We start from the raw sequence: 20,829 nt of genomic DNA, 5'->3' as shown, positions 1-20,829 counted from the left end.
GTGGAGCCCATAACAGACCATGCATGTATAACTGATGACATCAGCAGTGCACACAGATAATTCAAGCTCTGTCAGTCAATACTAGGAACAGGTTTGGGTCTTAATCAGTTCAGCATGGTGAAGACATTTGGTTTGGCACAGTTTGTTACTAACATCTACTGTACTGGTGATTAAGTTCTACCTAGGGGCCTATACTACAAATTAGGATTTGGGGTTAGCGAGGTAAATTCACGTATAACCCTGGGTTTTTAGTCCTATGACGGTAGTTCACTTCTTATCTTAGATTGGAGCAGGTTAGGTGTTCAGCATAAGTTACCATGGCAGAGCAACAGATCAACACGTATAAAAGTATCGTCTACTGACCAATCAGGTCCCTTGGATAATGGCATCACCATTCGTAGATCTTGTGGAGCTCGGTGCTCGGATCGTGAGAGGGTCTCTTAGGAGGGTGCAAGTGTTCAGAGACCGGCAAAACCCTTATTGCCTTTACCCGACAAGTTTTTCTATGAAAGATACAGATTCTCATCGGAGGGACTGGCATACCTGTGTCAGCTTCTCGACACATATATTGCCAATGTGACACATGGCAGTCGTGCTCTCACAGTCCCACAGACTGTATGCATTGCATTATTGCATTTTGCATCAGGTACCTTTTTGTATGCTGTGGGTGATGCAGAAAACCTAAGCAAGAACACCGTATGCATTGCCATTCACAAGGTGGCACATGTTATGACAGAGTTGCTGGACACCTTTGTCGTGTTCCCTGGCCACTTGCCTATGCAAACCATAAAAGAGGGCTTTTATGACATAGCTGGCAAGCTGTAGACATTAACCTATGTGACTATTTGATGTATAAATAATGTAGACCCAATGGCGTACAGTACTGTTGTATATTAGTGCAGCCTACTCCTTTCATTGGGTTTCACAGAGTGATCGGTGCTATAGACTGCACACATTCCCCTCTCCACTCCTCTGGGTGAGAATGAAGCCGATTATGTGAAACGGAAGTTATTTCACAATGGTAATTCGCAATGCACATTTTACATTCAATTTGCACATTGATAACAATATAATGATTTTGTATTGTACTATTTTTATTCTACTTATTATTTTCATATAGTGTAGTATTCTTATTGGTAATACACACACACACCTCATCCTGTGTTTTTGTAAGCTACATGTGTCTTTTGTCATTTTCTCATGTAGCCTGTGTGATAGCCGCTGTTACACAAAACTGTCCTTTTGGGAATAAATAAAGTAGGCTACACTATATCTGGGCACTAAGGGTTTGCAGAAATTGCAGTATCGCGGATCATTCCCTTTTTGGCACATATGGAAATATTCACATTGCACAGGTGTCACAGTTGGACTATCTTTCTCTCCACCATGCAGTCCTTTCAAATGCACATTGACTTTAATCCTGCTATCTTGTACAAGTATTGTTAACCCCAAATGCTTTTGCAGGTGACTTGTGACCATCAGTGCATGGTCACCAGCGTTGAGGCTAAATGGCCTGGCTCAGTCCATGAGTCCCAGATCTTCAGGGAGTCTGCACTGTGCCACAGACCTGAGCAGGGTATAGTAACTACATTGCATATTATTTTATCTTATGGTCTTTAAACTGCATTTTGTGATACTGATCATGGCAATATTCCCTTTTATCTTCAGGGCTGTTCAGTGGAGTGCTGGTGGAAGACAGGGATACCCCCTGTCTACCCCCTGCCTGCCAGCCCTTTTTAATGACCCCCTATCCTGACCCTGATGCAGGGCCACAAACAAGATTCAACGTGGTCCTTAGCAGAACCAGGGTCAGGGTAGAGATGACATTTGGAATTCTTAAAGCCCGCTTCAACTGCCTAAATGGGCTCAGAGTGGCCCCAGACCGGGCTTGCAGAATAATTTCTGCATGTGTGGTACTGCACAACATTGCCACAGTAAGGAAGGAGAGGGCCCCTCCTGTTAACCCCCAACCCCCTAATGTAGTGGACCGCATCACCTTGGACCACCCCACTGGCAGGGCTGTGAGGGAGGCAATCGCACAGCAATTTTTTCTTTAAAAGACACACAAACAGGCCTTTTTTCTGTTCATTCTGTTCAGTTTCTATTCAAGTCTTTATGTTGTTCCCCCATCATCTTTTGTTGTCCAATTCTTATAACAAACGAAAATACATTTTAGTTTAGTTTAATAGTTTTCCAAGCCTGAAATAAATTATGTTACTGATTTACTTTCTTTTCATACTCTAATTTCTCCACCTCGAGTTTAACTTTTTTGTGTGTTTTTTTTATACTCATCAAGTTACTATAACTATAATACTATATCAAGTTTCTTGTACTCCAACCGTTACACGCAAAACACATAATACCGCTTGTGATCCTGTTGGCCTAGAAGTGGAGGCCACAGGCTCAGGGTGAGGAGGACTTCCCTCTTCCTGCAAAATTGTCATAGGAAAAGGAGCAATTGATTCATTTTAGGATAGAGAGCACTTGAAGCAGTTTTTGTCCCATGTGCAGACCACCACCAGTAAGTAGGTCTACTTAATTAAAGATAAATAAATTACAGCCAAGTGTCTACACTCTAACCATCTGTGTTAAGATGGGCAACTTGAAGACTGCATAAAATTGGTAACAAAGGACTAATGTGCACCCACAAAGCTCTCTCTGAGCACACAGTGTCTCCTCATCTGGGGCCTCCACCTGAGAAAATAACACATGCAAATGGTCTATTTAATCCATGATCAACAACCACAGATGACATGCCAGTGTATGACAGGTTGCTTTCACAGTTACCACTGTATGGGACAGTGTTTCAGTGGGTGGTGGCAGCAACACCAATGTCTCTCCATGAACTGTAGAGAAAGTGAATACATGTTACTTACTTCCACAACAATTTATATTTGAAATAATAATGTTTTATAAGCAATCCAGTAGTTTAACATTGACTCATTGACACATGTCCTGTACAAATGAGGCCCTTTCGGAGCTTCCACCAGAGTCTGAACAGACACCCCTTTCCATTAGAGGGCAACCCTCATTATTGGAGAGGGCCAGCTCCTCAGCAGCAGTGTACTGCTGTGTAGGAGGGCCCCCTCCTGTCTTCTTCATTTAATTTATTTTTATGTTTGCTGCAAGCAATTCATGCAATATCATGTGCTGTTGTATGCCAATATAATCTTACAACAGAGACTGATTGAAGCACTAAAGCCTTGGACACGTTTTACTTATAAGATATGAAAGTAAGCCTACTTGAATTATGTTTTTATATTTATTTTTTATGTGCTCCCAAGTCCGTTACACTGCTCAGGTTTCAGCTGAAAGAATAAGGTTAAAATGATCATACATGCCATAAGAATACATCTAAGCAACACATTAATTTAATGGAATACACAAATGTAAGCCTAATAATAGTCAGATATAGGTTCAAAAATCACCAAAATATTTGACAATATACCTGAAACCAGCAGAATGAATATTTCAGATTTTTCTTCAACATTTTGATTTTTGTAAGCATTTAAACAGACAAAAATACCCCTTTCACTTTTAGATAGAACGGTTCTGGGTTTGATACTGCCTCAGGGCAGTCCTCCATATATTATTGTAATTAAAGTTGTTTTATACTGTATGTTTATCATGTACCATCATTCAACTCCCTCACTCTTTATTATTATTTAATATTATATAATAATATTAATATTATCACCCAGCCCTGCTGGGTGAGAAGCTGGCAGCGATGCAGGTGGATGCCCTCCTCGTGTCCTGTATTGTTGACTACCTGACTAGGAGACCACAGCATGTGCGCCTGCAGCACTGTGTGTCGGACAGCGTGATCAGCAACACTGCGGCCTCTCAGGGGACTGTCCTCTCTCCCTTCCTCTTTACCATCTACACCACAGACTTCAGCTACCACACAGAGTCCTGCCACCTTCAGAAGTTTTCTGATGACTCTGCTGTGTATCAGCAGTGGTGATGAGACTGAGTGCAGGGCTGTGGTGGGAAACTTTGTCTCATGGTGTGAGCAGAACCATCTGCAGCTCAGTGCTAGTCTAAGGAGCTGGTTGTAGACCTACGAAGGGCCAAGGCACCAGTGACCCCAGTTTCCATCCAGGGGGTCAGTGTGGACATTGTAGAGGATTACAAGTACCTGGGAGTACACATGGACAATAAACTGGACTGGGCTAAGAACACTCTTTACAGGAAGGGCCAGAGCCGTCTCTATTTTCTGAGGAGGCTGAGGTCCTTCAGCATCTGCCGGACAATGCTGAAGATGTTTTATGAGTCTGTGGTGGCCAGTGCTATCCTGTATGCTGTTGCATGCTGGGGCAGCAGACTAAGGGTAGCGGACGCTAACAGGCTCAACAAACTGATCCGTAAGGCCAGTGATATTGTGGGGGTGGAGCTAGACTCTCTGGCGGTGGTGTCAGAGAGGAGGATGCTGGCCAAACTACATGCCATCTTGGACAGTGTCTCCCACCCACTCCATGATGTGCTTCAGCAGAAGACTCATCCCCCCCAAAATGCACCACAGGAAGTCATTCCTGTCTGTGGCCATCAAACTCTTTAACTCCTCCCTCTAAGTGATAGTCTGTATGACCCTAAGTCATTAAACTGGACATTGATCATTACATCTCTGCCATACTTGAATAATTGTGCAATATTCTGTGTACTACTCTTCCATGCAATATTTAGTTTTCCCATGTTAGTCCGTGCAATATTTAGTTTTCCCATGTTAGTTTTTCCTATTTATTGACATTGATATTATATACCTCCATTACTGCTGCGCAATATCTTAATAATCTCAATAAGCTACACTTAACTTTCACTGCTTATTACTTATTTTATTGCATTGTATTAGTATACTGTATTATCATCATCAACCGGTAAACCCACTTGGTACTTCACACTTATTTTATTACTTATTACTTATACTTATTTATTACTTACTTATTTTTATACTTATACCCACTAACAGGTTCTGACCTGTTATTATAGTGTTTTATAGTGTATTATATTTTTTGCTAGTACTTTCTCCTGTGTGCACTGACGTAAAGGCGAGCTACTGTAACATGCACAATGCAAATTCTACCTAGAATTTTAAAATAATAATAATGTAATGGTACTGACAGAGGATGGTGGTATGTGGTAATATTAATATAATGGTAATAGTAGTATAGTAATAACAATAGGAATCATAGTAATAGGAATAATAATGATAATAATAGTAATAAGACTAATAATAATAATTGTAGTAGCAGTTGTCAAGCAGGAAAACAGGGGCAGCAAGTGGCCCACAACCACAGATCCAGTCTCTGCAGCTCCGGAGGCAGAAACACCTGCTGAAAGTGAGAGAAGGAGAGAGGAGAGAGACGAGAAAGCACAAAAATATGGGGGAGAGAGAAGATGTAGAGTTAGTGACATGCAGTAATGGGATAAAAATGCATACAAATGGAGATGAGAGGATGAGAGAGGAGCAGTCTAGGCCTATAGCAGCATAACAAAAGGATGGTTCAGGACTCACCCAAGCAAGCCCTAACTATAAGCTTTATCAAAGAGGAAAATCTTAAGCCTACTCTTAAATGTGGAGATGGTGTCTGCTTCCCGAACCCAAACTGGGACCTGATTCCACAGGAGAGAAGCTTGATAACTTTCTCCCATTCTACTTTTGGAGACTCAGGGACCACAAGGAACCCTGCATTCTGGGAGTACATTGTTCTAGTGGGGTAATAAGATACTATGAGCTCTTTAAGAAATGATGGTGCCTGACCATTAAGAGCTTTGTGGGTCAGGAGAAAGATTTTAAATTCTATTCTGGATATTACAGGGAGCCAGTGCAGAGAAGCTAATATTGGAGAAATATGATCTCTTTTCGTAGTTCTTGCCAGTACACGTGCCGCACCATTCCGGATCAACTGGAGAGTCTTAAGGGACTTATTCGGGCAGCCTGATAATAAGGAATTGCAATAATCTAGTCTAGAAGTAACAAATGCATGGTCTCGATTTTCGGCAGAATATTGGATGTGCCCTATTTTTGTTACGTAGGTCCAAGAAGGCAGTCCTTGAAGTTTGTTTCATGTGGGAGTTAAATGATAAATTCTGATCAAAGATAACTCCGAGGTTCCTTACAGTGGTGCTGGAGACCAGGGCAATGCCATCTAGAGTAACTATATCTTTAGATAACGTGTCTCGGAGGTGTTTGGGGCCAAGTACAATAACATCAGTTCTGTTAGGGTTTAACATCAGAAAATTGCAGGTCATCCAGGTCTTTATATCCTTAAGGCATGCTTGAAGTTTAGCTAACTGATTAGTTTCATCTGGCTTGATCGATAGATATAATTGGGTATCATCCCCATAACAATGAACGTTTATGGAGTGTTTCATAATAATATTGCCTAGAGGAAGCATATATAAAGGTGAATAGAATCTGTCCAAGCACAGAACCTTGGGAAACTCTGTGATTACCTTTGGCATGCATTGATGACTCACTGTTAACATGTAAAAAACTGAGATCGATCTGATAGATAGGATTCAAACCAGCTTAGTGTGGTTCCTTCAAAGCATGTTAAATGTTCCAGTCTCTGTAATAGGATGTGATGGTCAATGGTGTCCAATGCAGCACTAAGAAGACAAGTACAGAGACAAGTCCATTGTCCGATGCAATTAAAAGGTAATTTGTAATTTTCACCAGTGCTGTCTCTGTGCTGTGATGCACTCTTACTGAATCCTTACTGAAAATCCTCAAATAAACTATTTAGAAAGTCACACAACTGATTGGCAACTGCTTTCTCAAGGATCTTAGAGACAAAGGGAAGATTAGATATAGCTCTATAGTTGGATAAAACCCCTGAATCAAGAGTGGGCTTTTTAAAAACAGTTTTAATTACAGCTATTTCAAAAGATTGTGGGACATAGCCTGTTAATAAAGACATATTGATCATATCCAGTAAGAAATGGTGACTAAGGGTAAAACTTCTTTAAGCAGCCTTGTTGGAATGGGGTGTAAGAGACAGGTTGATGGCTTAGATGAAGAAATCGTTGAAGTTAGTTGAAGAAGGTCGATAGGAGCAAAGCAGTCTAAATATATATCAGGTTTTACAGCTGTTTCTAAGGTTCCTGTGTTTGAAGATAAATCGGTACCGGCAGGATGTGATGAAGGACGTTTATACTTAATATTTTATCATTAAAGAAGCTCATGAAGTCGTTACTATGGAGGGCTATATGAATACATTGCTCAATAGAGCTGTGACTCTCTGTCAGCCTGGCTACATTGCTGAAAAGAAACCTGGGGTTGTTTTTATTTTCCTCTATTAATGATGAGTAGTAGGCTGCTCTGGCATTACGGAGGGCTTTCCTATATGTTTTAAGACTGTCTTGCCAGGCTAAATGAGATTCTTCCAGATTGTTGGAATGCCATTTCCTTTCAAGTTTTCACGATGTTTGCTTTAATTTGTGGGTTTGGAGATTATACCATGGAGCTAACCTTCTTTGTTTTATTATCTTCTTTTTTAGAGGAGTGATAGAATCGAGTGTTGTTCGCAGTGAGCCTGCAGCACTATCAACTAGGTCAATTTGGGAGGGGCTGCGATTTGCATGGGGCTGCGATTTCTGTTATATTGAGACATAACATTGAATTAAATGCAGATAGGATCGCTTCATTGAATCTAGCCACAACAATATCAGCTAGACATCTAGAATAAGAGTTTTTCCCTAAGGGCGTGCAGTCCAGTAATAGCAGATCAAAAGTTATTACATAATGGTCCTATAAAGAAGGATAATGAAGTAAAGACTATTAAATGTTCAATTTCAATGCCATATACCAGAACAAGGTTGAGGGTGTGGTTAAAACAGTGAGTGGCTTCATGTACACTCTGACAAAAGCCAATAGAATGTAATATCATCTATCATTTTCAATGCCCATATGAATATTGAAATCACCTACAATAATTACGTCATCTGTTTTAAGGACTAAACTTGATTAAAACTGAGAATTCAGATAAAAATTCAGAATAACGACCAGGAGCGCGTTACACTATAACAAACAGAATTGGCTGTCGTGTTTTCCAGGTTGGGTGTGAAAGACTAAGAACAAGGCTTTCGAATGAGTTATAATTTAGTTTAGGTTTAGGGTTGATTAATAGGCTTGAGTCGAAGATGGCTGCAACTCCACCTCCTCGGCCGGTGCCTCGAGGAATATGAGTATTAATATGACTGGGCGGAGTGGATTCATTTAGGCTAATATATTCTTCATGACTCATCCAGGTTTCAGTAAGACAAAATAAGTCAATATGATACTCTGATATTAAGTCGTTCACTAGTACAGCTTTAGATGACAGAGATCTGATGTTTAAGAGGCCACATTTAATTCTCCTATTTTGTTGTGCTATTTCAGCGTTTTTGTTTAGGTTTTTATGTATAACTCCTCTTCTGTTAACTAAAATAAATTTGTAAATTTAATTTTAATATTACTATATTTACAAAATGGAAAAGAAATTGTTTTAAATGGGATATAAAACTAAATGAAATATTGTTATTAAGATATTTGTCATTGACAAAGGGAATATGGACTGTACTATGGACAAAGAAATTAAGTGTATGAAATATATGAAGGTGACATGAGCAAAAATTAAATGTGACATATGCATAAATAATTATATTTTGTAACAGTGCAGGTTGAATGCAATGCACAAGTTTGACTATATATAGTGGTGTGAAAAAGTGTTTGCCCCCTTCTTGATTTCTTATTTTTTTGCATGTTTGTCACACTTAAATGTTTCAGATCATCAAACAAATTTAAATATTAGTCAAAGTTAACACAAGTAAACACAAAATGCAGTTTTTAAATGAAGGTTGTTATCATTAAGGGAAAACAAAATCCAAACCTACATGGCCCTGTGTGAAATAGTGATTGCTCCCTATACCTAATAACTGGTTGGGCCACCCTTAGCAGCAACAACTGCAATCAAGCGTTTGTAATAACTTGCAATGAGTCTTTTACAGCGCTGTGGAGAAATTTTGGCCCACTCATCTTTGCAGAATTGTTGTAACTCAGCCACATTGGAGGGTTTTTGAGCATGAACTGCCTTTTTATGGTCATGCCACAGCATCTCAATAGGATTCAGGTCAGGACTTTGACTAGGCCACTCCAAAGTCTTCATTTTGTTCTTCTTCAGCCATTCAGAGGTGGACTTGCTGGTGTGTTTTGGATCATAGTCCTGCTGCAGAACCCAAGTTTGCTTCAGCTTGAGGTCAGGAACAGATGGCCGGACATTCTCCTTCAGGAGTTTTTGGTAGACAGCAGAGTTCTTGGTTCCATTTATCACAGCAAGAAAGACTCCTTTTTACAGGTCTGCCGCAGTACGAATTGGACAAAATTTAAAATAAATAGGAGGGAAGTCATAAATGTCATCTGGCCCACAAGCTGACAGGAAGCACTCTACAAATGTGCAAAACCCGTTTCACATGTAAAAATGGATCCACAAATGCATAAATATCACTTTTTGTGTATTTTTGTGGTGAAACTATTTACATTTGTAAAACCTCTATCATTTTATGTAAAATCAAAATATGACTATACACAACACAAATAAAAACATACATGTTTGTGGATTGTAAAATGTTTGTGTATTATGGTACACATTTTGGATTGTCTTCTGTGGGTTACAAATAATAAAATACAATAAAAACTTCCAGACTATTTCACCCACCTGCAATCCACCCACTATTAATCAGAATGTTGAATTATAAGCCTAGAAATGTCTTGAATGTATCTATTGTCTGAATTGAGTTATGTGAATGACATTCAGTGATCTTTAAACATACTATATAATGTTTATAAAAAAAATAAGCGTCACTCTGGGCTTGTTTCTGTAATTTATCATTTGTCTTGAGTTTTTGGGAGGTCTTTGTATGAGCTTATAGCTTCCTACTTGAACCACACAGCAGCAGCAGGAGGTCCCTTAACAAAACAATAGATATTACCTCATGGCCCATCATGGTGGGTGTGCGAAATTTTCATTCAACTATCCAACCTAATTCAATTTTCAATAAAATTGTATTTATATAGCGCCAATTCAAAACATAAGTTATCTCATTGCACTTTTCCTGTAGATCAGTGAATCACATTATTTTGTTACTATAGAGTAATGTGTTGTATGATGACCCTAATAAAGACAACAAAACCAAAACTCATTGGGATGTAATGGTGGAGTGCTGGAGACAGAAGGCAAGGTTTTGTTGGAACACAAAACTTATCACTAACATGATAGTTGACTGGGAACATATTCGTTACTCCCTATAACTGTAATAAACACTCTGTAGTTTAAATTGTCAGCAAATTGAGATTTCAGACACACGCAAAATGTGAGATTGTTAGCAGAAAGTCTTTTTTTGTTCTATTGTGGGAATTTTTGAAGGAAATACATAAGGTAGAAATTTACACTGAAATAAAATGGCACAGTAAAGACAGTGCATTACATAATAAATAGGGAGTGATTTCAAGGACACGGTTAAATGTCCATGTCTCTGAGCTAGATAGCTTGCTAACTGTCAGTTAGCAACTTTATTAGCTCAGTTGCTAACTAGACAGTAAGCTTACACAGTTTATCAGAGTATTTGTACCATCTACTCCTGTCACACAATATTGGTCAATAGCGCAAATTCACATCAAAGTTCCAGTTCCAGTTCCATTCCAGTGAAATGAACTAATATGTCTACAACATTTTGACATTTTAATTATGGGTGTGAACAGGCCTTAAGTCTGTTTCATTTCTCCTTGGAAATAGGTGAAGTTGTGCCAGAAATCCCTACTCTGTTACTCTGTACATGAGCCAGATACAGTAACTTAGAATGTGATTTTTAACTCTTCCAGTCCAGCAGGAGACAATGCAGTTTTCTCTGCCAATAGATAATATTGAAATTCTCAGCTCCAAGCCTACAAACAAAATATGGTTGGGGCAACGTACTATTAACATCCTCTATTGGTAAACGTCTGCTTTACATATCAAATTACGTAGTATTTACGTAAAAACATAAGACCAGGGCCCCGTTGCTGCAACGTCACAAAACAATGTTGTGGATACTTTACAATTACATTCTAAAAACATTACATTCAATGAGGTAATATAATGAATAGGCCTATCATGGTGTGGTAATTTAATCTCTATACTATCCTACAAATGAAATTGTCACGTCATGTCAAGCAGGTAACAAGCGGTTGGAACCAAATGCAGATATTGAGGCAGAACAGGTGAATTTCAATGATTTATTGATGAACAAAAAGCTTACATGGATGGTGAGGCAGGCAATGGTTTAAACCAGGAGAGCAGTCCAAACAGGCAAACAAATCCGATATGGAGTAGGCAAAATCCAAAAGTCCATGAAATGGGTCAAGTCCAAGAAATACAGGGGAAGTCCATTACTAACACTAGAAACACTGAAGAAGTCCAAAACACTAGAAACACTACGAAAGGGCTGGAACGCTTGACACATGTACAAAGACAAACTGGCACAGAACAAAAGAAGCACATAGACTTAAATACACTTGGGTGAGGGGAGAAGGGCAGGGCAAACAATCAAAACTGGCGGGAAAAGCAAACAAAGACAGGAAGTAAAACTACATACTACATTTCAGTTAGGAACCCCACAAGACTTTTTTAAACATTTTAAATGCTTCTTAGAAAAACATTTTGCCACACAATTAAGCACATGCAAGTTGTAGTCTTAGCTACTTGGCATTTTTACAATTATCTAAACAACAACATTGACATGTGTCCAAATATTTTGGTCCAAGAAATGGACACATTGCAGGCTTTTATTACCATGATATATTATGTCATGATGTATTAGGCAACTGCATGAACAAAAATAAATTTAAGACTTTTTAAGGGCTTGCAAACATTCTGTAGGTGTTATCAATTTGCAGATTAGACCCAAACGCAGAAGTAGATTAATTGAAAAGGGTATTTATTGTAAGGGAAGCAGGGACTGGGGGTGGAATGAGCAGAGAGGCAGCTGGCTGAGGCAGAGGGCGGTGAGGTATGGCTGGAGAGACAAGAGCAATGTGGATGAGTGAGAGGGAATGGCGTGGCTAGCTGGAGATGACTGGTGGATGAAGGGTTAAGAGCAGGCAGGCAGGCTGGCTGGCAGACAGGTGAGATATGATCCTGGAGCACAAGAGAGACACAATTAGGCAGGAAAAATTACATTAGGAAACAAATCACTAAGAACACTAGATTTTTACATGTTAATTAAGTTTCAAAAATGCTTTCCATGTTAGTTATTTAATAATGTTAGAAGAGCTCAGTAGAGTCATATATTATGTACTATACAGTTCCAAATCACACTGCCTAAATTTACAGACTTCCAGTGCATTGTTCTACCTAGAATACAGTCACTCTTGTCTCAGGCATGTCTTGAGTGAGGAAGGCTGGACCTCAGATGCTTCACTGGGATAACAGTCATAAGGCCATGTGTGGAAGCTGAAAGGATATAAAATTGGACCAAGTAAGAAAAATAGAGTAACACGCAGCAGGCTAAAATTGTAATTGTGTTTTGACAATGCCAGCAGTACAAAACTAACTGATGCAGGGCAATCCGTTCCAACAGGACACTTGGTCTACACCCAGCACATAGCTCAGCATCCAATGCCACTCAGTGTTAACTATGTAGTTGTATGTTGTACACAAGGGTTGGGGAGCAATGAATGACCTCAAGTGCAGGAATCCACTGTGCCTTGGTATTCAATACAAATGGTTGTAATACTGATCACACATTATTTCTACAGCAGTGCATTATAAGGTGTGGCACAGTCAATGCAAAGCCTGGAAATGGGCAAAAACTATGGAAATATGAGCAAAAATGGCTAACAGATAATCTGTTGCTAACAGCAACAGATTTGTTGAGTCTGATAACTGATAAAAACCACAAGGTCAATAGAGATGTAGAGATAACATGCAATGAGCAAAATTCAGCATAATATTTCCTCTCTGAGATTTACTCTATTCAGTGTGTATGTTGAACAGTCATGTGACCCCATCATGTGACTCTCTACCTGTGAGACAACCCACCTGTATAGTTACATTGTTTGCAGTGGAGGACATGATAGTTGGCCAAAATGTTTCTTTGTATCTGGAGCTGGGGTTACACTATTGCCTATTGGATGATTAAACATGGATATCAGGACACACTGACCTTATGAAACTTGACGACATGGTCCACAGCTTCCATGATACTGATCTTCACAGGTCCCTTCTTTCTACTTGGTGGTGGCAGAAGGTAGACCAGCAGTAGCAGTGTCACTATCCCAACCTGAAAAGAAGGGGGCAGAGCACCTGCTTTCAGCATGAAATACTCCTGACAAAAGCCCTTGATACATCACATACACAACATATTAAAATTCAAAAAGCTCTTGTCAATGAAAATACTATTTGACTACACAACCATTTTCCATTGTCAATAAATTAAATAAGTCTAAATTGGAAAAGGTGGGCAGATACACACCAGGTTTATGTCAATCATTTACCTGAGACCTTGTCATCCTCATCGGGGAACTCCTCTGCAGACTAGATGAGGTGGTCAAGCAGAGCACTGTAAGCACTGTTTTAGATAAGATTAGATTCAACTTTATTGTTATTACACATGTAAAAGTACAAGGCAACGAAATGCAGTTTAGGTCTAGCCAGAAGTGCAATAAGCAAGTGCAGGATATAAAGTATGTGCATAAATGCAGGATGGCGTAATATTAAGAAAATATTTTATAAGTGGTATTATGGACATTATATACAGATGGCATTACTATAAACAGAAATATTCTGATGGATATGTACAATAATGAATTGGACTGGGCAGAACAGTAGTGCAATGAATATTAAGTACTGCAAATTATGGACAGAAATAGTTAACAGAGCAGTAGATGAGTTATTGCAGTATTCAGTACATAGTACTGGAGTGTAAATGAGAGTGTGAGTGAGTATCTAATCAGATATTTGATCCTAAACAGAGGGAGGGGTCAGTACCATCCAAATATTGAAGTAATATTATCATACCGGTATAGGATAAATCAAACACATAAAAATGGGAAGAATTGTGCTGCATTGCTCAGGATTGTGGATCAACCTTTGACTGTACTGTAGGATTTCTCACATTTTCAAGAAGATCTTACCAACTTACCAAATTATGACCATAGTGCAATGTTGCCAATACATAATGTGTTTGTAGGGAAGTCAATGTTTGACAGTTGATACTACTATCATATGTTGGAAATACACAGATGAAAGGAAAACAAGATGTCATTGATGCCTGCCTTTCATTAAGCATCTATTCGAAGGGCAGAAGCAAATGATTCTGCTCTAAAGATAGTCTTTAGCATTAGTCAAAGTGTCATTTACCCTGTTAATGACAGGAGTTGTGTACTAAGAAAAGCTTTCCCTGTCCACACAGCTCAAACTGTGCTGAGTAATGGCATGTTTAGTGAAGATAATCCAGCCTCACCCCAGTGCAGTCACTGTGAGCTCAACTTGAAGAAAATGTCTGACATTTAGGGGAGTTGATTGCAGTCACAGAGGCTGCCAAGCAGCAATTTCTATTGTTAATAACCAAAAGAAAACATGTCTGATGTTGAAAACTGTTTTGCTTTTAGCGGCAGTGGCCCTCAGCCATTCGTGGTATTAGCTAGAAAAACATCATAGTCTTTGACCAGAGGTTCCTAGAACTGAGTGACATTTTTTAGGTACCATTTTATGACCCCTTAGAAAGAAATAATAACTGTGTACAATCCCAACACACAAACCATGTCCCAGAGGAAAAGAAAATTCAAAATAAGATCTCTTCTTTGCCCAGCCTAGACATAACTGAGCTCACATCAATATGAGATTTGCTCATACTTCTTAAATTCAGCTCCTGAGAAATAGCCTTCCTCTTGTCTCAGCCTGATCCTAATTTAAGCTTTATGCTCTTTTTTTCCTCTCACAGCACTGATCTTTATTTGTCTGAAATAATTAACTCCTGAGATAACAGTAAGATCCAAAAGAAAACTTGACTGGCATATAAATGAGTCTGCACACGATCAGAAATTTGTCTCAGTGATCAAATTCAAGTCTCAACTCTGTATATTTTATCTATTTTCAGAGTTGTCTCACTCCTATCAAAAAAAGAGTCAAAACAAGATCTACATATAAACTTCAGTTTCTCTGAATTGTCACAAAACCACCCACTGGATGTAGAAAACCAAGGAGGAAGTTGCTAGAAGCAGTAGGAGCGGAACATTTGAATTTAACTGCTGAAAGGACTGTGTGTAGAATTTAGTGGCATGTAGCAGTAAAATTGCAGTTTTCAACCATTTGAATACCACTTGTCTCACCCTCCCGTTCCAAGCATGTAGGAGAAACTATGGTGGCCGCGAAAAACGCGAAAGGCTCAATATAGAGCCAGTGATTGGTTTGTCTTTTCTGGGCTACTGTAGAAACGTGGCGGTGCAACATGGCAGCCTCCCTGGAAAGGGACCCACTCCCTCTGTAAATAAAAATGACTTATTCTAAGGTAACGAAAACACAACAATACTTATTTTCAGTTAATTATATACTAATGAAAACATACTTATAAATATTATATTCCATTTCTGCCAATATGTCTTGCTAAATGTTACATACTGGACCTTTAACGGACACATGCAGGAATATTTTCAACCAGTTGTTTGCATCCTCGAATATGTATCTACATGAATATGTTTAAGTTCAACAGGATGAGTGATGCAAATTAGTTATCATAACTTTTAGCTGTTTCTCAGTAGACTAGGTTACCCTAAAACATTGGTTTTGTCACTCACTATTCTCACAGGTAGCTAACATTAGCTTAGTTAACTAATACTATGGTGCCTTGTTTTTTTTGTTTACACTCTGGGTAACATTACATTATCTGTGAAATATCTTTTTTTGCACTCCATTAAAACACTGTCACAGTTAAGTTAAGCACCGACAGAAAATACTGCAACCAGCAGTTTCAATCATTTATTCAGTGAGCTTTAAAAAACATTCAACACTGCTGCTAATTAAAAAATGCATTTAAGCCTCAGTACTTTGCTCATGAAGAAGAGTGGGTGCAACAGGTTGAGCCTCCCCCCGACGTGTGTGGAACTTTAGTGCCAGCTGAAGTCATAGTCATGGTAAAATACGATATGGCTTAGATGAATAAATCGTCAAAGTTAGTTGAAGAAGGTCGATAGGAGCAAAGCAGTCTAAATATATATCAGGTTTTACAGCTGTTTCTAAGGTTCCTGTGTTTGAAGATAAATCGGTACTGGTTGAGGGAAGGACGTGATGAATTTTTTTACTAATAGTTCAACTTTTATTATTAAAGAAGCTCATGAAGTCATTACTACTGAGGGCTATAGGAATACATGGCTCAATAGAGTTGTGACTCTGTCAGCCTGGCTACAGTGCTGAAAAGAAACCTGGGGTTGTTTTTATTTTCCTCTATTAATGATGAGTAGAAAGCTGCTCTAGCATTACGGAAGGCTTTCCTATATGTTTTAAGTATCTGACTATGTTGCCAGACTAAACGAGATTCTTCCATGTTGTTGGAACGCCATTCCTTTAAAGTTTTAGCGATGCTTGCTTTAATTTTAGATGACAGAGATCTGATGTTTAACACATTGTCCACGTTTAATTCTCCTATTTTGTTGTGCTATTTCAGCATTTTTGTTTAGGTTTTTATGTATATCTCTTCTTCTGTTAACTTTTGGTTTTATTCATTTAAGTGGTCGGGGGGGCAGACACCGTCACTAAGGAGTTTTGGGTGAGTAACTGCTCTGGAAGCGCAGAGAAGCGTATAGGACTCCAACTCTGCTTCTTGGTCTCAACTCTGAGTTGTCATGGTTTTGGTCCACTAATAAACTCTGTCAGATTTCTAGATATGAGACCTGCTCCATCCAAAGTGGGATGAATGCCGTCTCTCCTAACAAGACCAGGTCTTCCCCAAAAAGTTAGCCAATTATCTACAAAGCCCACATCGTTTGCTCTACACCACCTCGACAGCCAGTGGCAGAATGAAGACTGCTGCTAAACATGTCATCTCTGGTCAGGTTTGGCAGGGGCCCAGAGAAAACTACAGTCTGGTCAATTTGGAACTCTGATTAATAATTAAATTAATAACTAGTAGGTTGAAGGATTTGGAATTCAATATAGAAGAGGTTGGCAAATTATTCACTCTTATGCAACATTAACGAAACCAGCATAATTATACACAAGCATTATTAAAGATAAGCAAAGCAAAAACACACAAGATGAAGTCTAACTCTAACTACAGAACAAAAGTGTATGTGTGTGTGTTTGTGTGTGTGATCCAAAATGGCTGCTTGGATCCAAAATGGTAACTATTGCCGAGAAAGTTCATTCAAAATGGCGGCAAGGCCATGTATGTTAAAGAGCATGCCTTTGTTAAAAGTCAAACAGTGACAACACATCACAACAACAAAACTCAATGAACCAAATAAAAAAATATACATTCACAAAAGTGACACAGTCCTGTACTTAGCCGTGTACTCTGCTATGCTATGTTATGCCAAGTTATAGGTTCGGTGGTTACGTTGCCAGTCTGTAAAGGAAGAAGTTGCTTTGAAGTTGCTGTGATTATCTGTCCTGTTGGATTAGCCAGGCAGGGAAGAATGTTGGTTACGATTGAAGAAAGGTCTGTCTGTTGTTCTCCTCAAAGTCATTTCTTAAAGTTATCTGGCAGACTGCGTGTGGCAGCTGTCAGCGCTAACTATTGTTGCAGGAATCTTATGCAGGCCCTAACGTCGCTGCTGTAAGAGAGAGAGTTCAGTTGTGCTGTGTGTCTGCTCCGAGCAGATCACACAGAGGGAGACAACAGCAGTGGACTGCTGCTTTAGAAGAGTCCCTGGAGAAGAGAACAGAGGAAAGTGACAGAACAGTGGCCGCTGACCCCTTTTGTTGACCTGGTGACATCATGGGTCACAGGTCAGACTGACCAATGGATGCTGGAATGCTGAGTTTAAAGGCCCTCAGGATTGTGGAATGCTGAGTCCAATGGCTTTCCTTTGTTTACAATACAAAAGAGCATGCAGCCTCCTAATAAAAGTTCAGTTCAGTCTCACAAATGAATGAATTCAATGGTGGAGTACACTGGTCCAAACACTGGCTTTGTAATGTTTCTTTGCAAATGTATCACAAATAAAGAAATCGTCAGAAGAGTGAATGATGAATGGAAGGATCGCTGCCTTTTCATCTCTACTAGCTAACATTAGCTACCCACAGACTGCCGCTCAGAGTAGTGATGTGTCGGTTGCGAACAAATCGGCTCTATGAGCCATCTCCTTTCAGTGAACAATGTCTGAGAGCTGATCCCCCCCCCAAACTAGGATAATTATTCTTGACATATCCCACTTTTTATTATATATTATATAGTATTTCATGTATTGCACATGAAGAATCTTGCATATTTATTTCCTGCAACAAATAACAATGTAACTTAGGCAGATGCGGAACTAAATGAAGAGCCGTTTGGGAACCGAAAGAGCCGGCTATCGGAAAGGAACGGAGCCATAAGATCCGGCTCCATTCAAAGAGCTGTAATTCCCATCACTAGCTCAAAGGCTATCTACTCGCAATTTTTAAGGTGGAATGTTTTTTGGATGTCACTGCATGAGTTGACGTTGTGAATCAATCAACACTTCTCAAATGTGAACCCCTGCGATGAAACACCACACTGTTTGTCTGTGTCTCCTCGTTAAAGTTTGAAACAAGCAGACTTGCGACTCTGTGTTGTGGAATGTCATAAATCTTTCTGTTATGCTATTTGTATTCACCTGCCATCGTGGCTGCTGGGTTGAGCAAATTCATTCTCCACTACACAAAATCTTTGGCAGGTGCTAATTTCCACCTCTGGTGTGTTCTTTTTTATATATATATATATATAAATATATATATATATATATAATATATATATATATATATTTAATTGTTTTATATTTCATTGTTGTGATATTGTCTGATATGAGATGAGTAACAAGTTGTTGTTATATATCCTGCTCTTATTGCAATACCCTGCATTGCAATACCCTGCACTTGCTTATTGCACTTCTGGTTAGACTTAAACTGCATTCCGTTGCCTTGTACTTGTACATATGTAATGACAATAAAGTTGAATCTAATCTGTTTGTATTTTTGATGCTTCCTCAGATCAGTAAGGAGTCCATGCACAATATCCACTTTACCTAAGCTGTTTACATTTTTCCTGAGCTTAAATGGTTCTGGCTATGGATACTCACTCTACTGAATGGTAGATAAACGTGCTACAGAGTGTAAAGAGAATGCAGATTATCACCCAAACCAAAAACCTCAGCTTCAGACAGAAATGAGGGTGTAGTTAGTGAAATCTTTTGGTCAGAATGAAAACCAGTGTATACTCGGCACACTGTGGCACATGGTTGTGTTATTTCTGATCTGATTTTGGTGGAAATCTCATACATATCTTGAGATAAGCATCCAAATATTGAACTGGTTCAATCTGGTTTTTAGCCTTCCTGGCCCAATGTCAAGGTTACTGCATTGCCTGCCATTCCATAACCATGTGCAAGACTCAAGAATGATGTACATGAAAACTTAAAGTGTGCTAACAAGGCAGCTGAGGTTTTTTTTCTAACTGCTGTCTTTTTCTCTCTCTTGACTTATGATTTCAAAACCTTGTACAAGATCTTGAATGTCACTCATTTCCTCTGGAAAACTTCAGGCCACTTTTGACATGGTTCTTCTTAGGTGATAGTAATCTCTATAAACAGATATCTGCATATGATTGCAGAATCTGTAGGCAAGGGACCAAGATTTTGGCATTGGAAACATTCTGGTTTACATTTGTAGTTCGAGTAACATTGACCAATCACGTTTGAGTGGGCTTTGGTAGCATGCAGGTAAAAAGTCCGTGTGGAGAGCAAAAGAAGCAGAATGCATTGACCGAAATGCAATCTCTGTACTCATTTGCTATTGTCTCACAACGATTTCGCTTTTTATTAGCTTTTTTTTTTTTTTTAAAGTATCTTCATTCATATGCAGCTATCTGTTTAAAGAGATTAGCTGAAATGTGTCTTTCTCGTAATTCTCGTGTATCAAGATGCTCATCAGACTGGAGAGGAAGTCTTGGCTTGGCTGTCTGGATTTCAGTTTAAAATTAGTTTTAGTGGTGCATACAGACAGACAAGCAATTTGCAGTTAATTAAATAATAAGAAACTCATTTCTACAAAGTGAACCTCTACACTTCATGTCCCCAGAGGGTCAGGGTCCAACGAGGCAGTTGCCCACTATGCCCGGTTGGCAATCCAGCCTTGTTATTTGAGAATACTTACCTATGTAGGCTTAAATAGTGGCTCTGACAAGCAGGATGCGAACTACAGGGGAGCCATAATAAGATATGAGCTCCCCTGAAAACACGATTTGCGAAATTTTTGGGGGGTCTCTAAAATATTGACAATATTTTAGTTTTTGCCATGCATTTCTGTTTTTCTATACCTTCATAATCATGGATCATCCATAAAATTAGGCTATTGATGTACGATTCATGCATGAGGTTGATTCATCACTAATTAACTCTAATAAAGATACCGGCATGCATGCTATTCTTGTCATCACCATCGAAGCGTGGCAGCGTAATATCATAAACTTCACTAACTTTAACTCAAAGATCAGGAAAAAAAAAACAGGCTCATCTATATGTGATGATGTAACTTTAACCGTTGTTTATAGTACATCACTCTGCAGATTATATTGGGGCCTGTTATAATTAGCCATATTGTATCATACTCGTTTGATTTTGATACCTATGTGGAGGTTTGA

The 20,829-nt window shown here is 39.0% G+C and overlaps 1 long non-coding RNA gene and 1 pseudogene across 1 annotated transcript; one reads left to right on the top strand and one right to left on the bottom strand.

Annotated features, from left to right (window-relative positions):
• Window positions 1-382: 382 nt before the first annotated feature.
• Window positions 383-2,057, top strand: LOC122861646 (annotated as a pseudogene).
• A 9,878-nt stretch (window positions 2,058-11,935) lies between these two features.
• LOC122861656 lies at window positions 11,936-13,590 on the bottom strand. Its single transcript, XR_006374536.1, has 4 exons — window positions 13,511-13,590; window positions 13,180-13,296; window positions 12,369-12,467; window positions 11,936-12,152 (listed from the first exon to the last, which is right to left on the bottom strand). It is a non-coding gene; the product is annotated as an uncharacterized LOC122861656 (long non-coding RNA).
• Between the last annotated feature and the right edge of the window lie 7,239 nt (window positions 13,591-20,829).

This window comes from Siniperca chuatsi, linkage group LG15, assembly GCF_020085105.1.
Source record: "Siniperca chuatsi isolate FFG_IHB_CAS linkage group LG15, ASM2008510v1, whole genome shotgun sequence".
NCBI lineage: Eukaryota > Metazoa > Chordata > Actinopteri > Centrarchiformes > Sinipercidae > Siniperca > Siniperca chuatsi.
The sequence above is the reverse complement of the archived record's forward strand: the minus strand, read 5'-3'. Positions and strand labels throughout refer to the sequence as shown.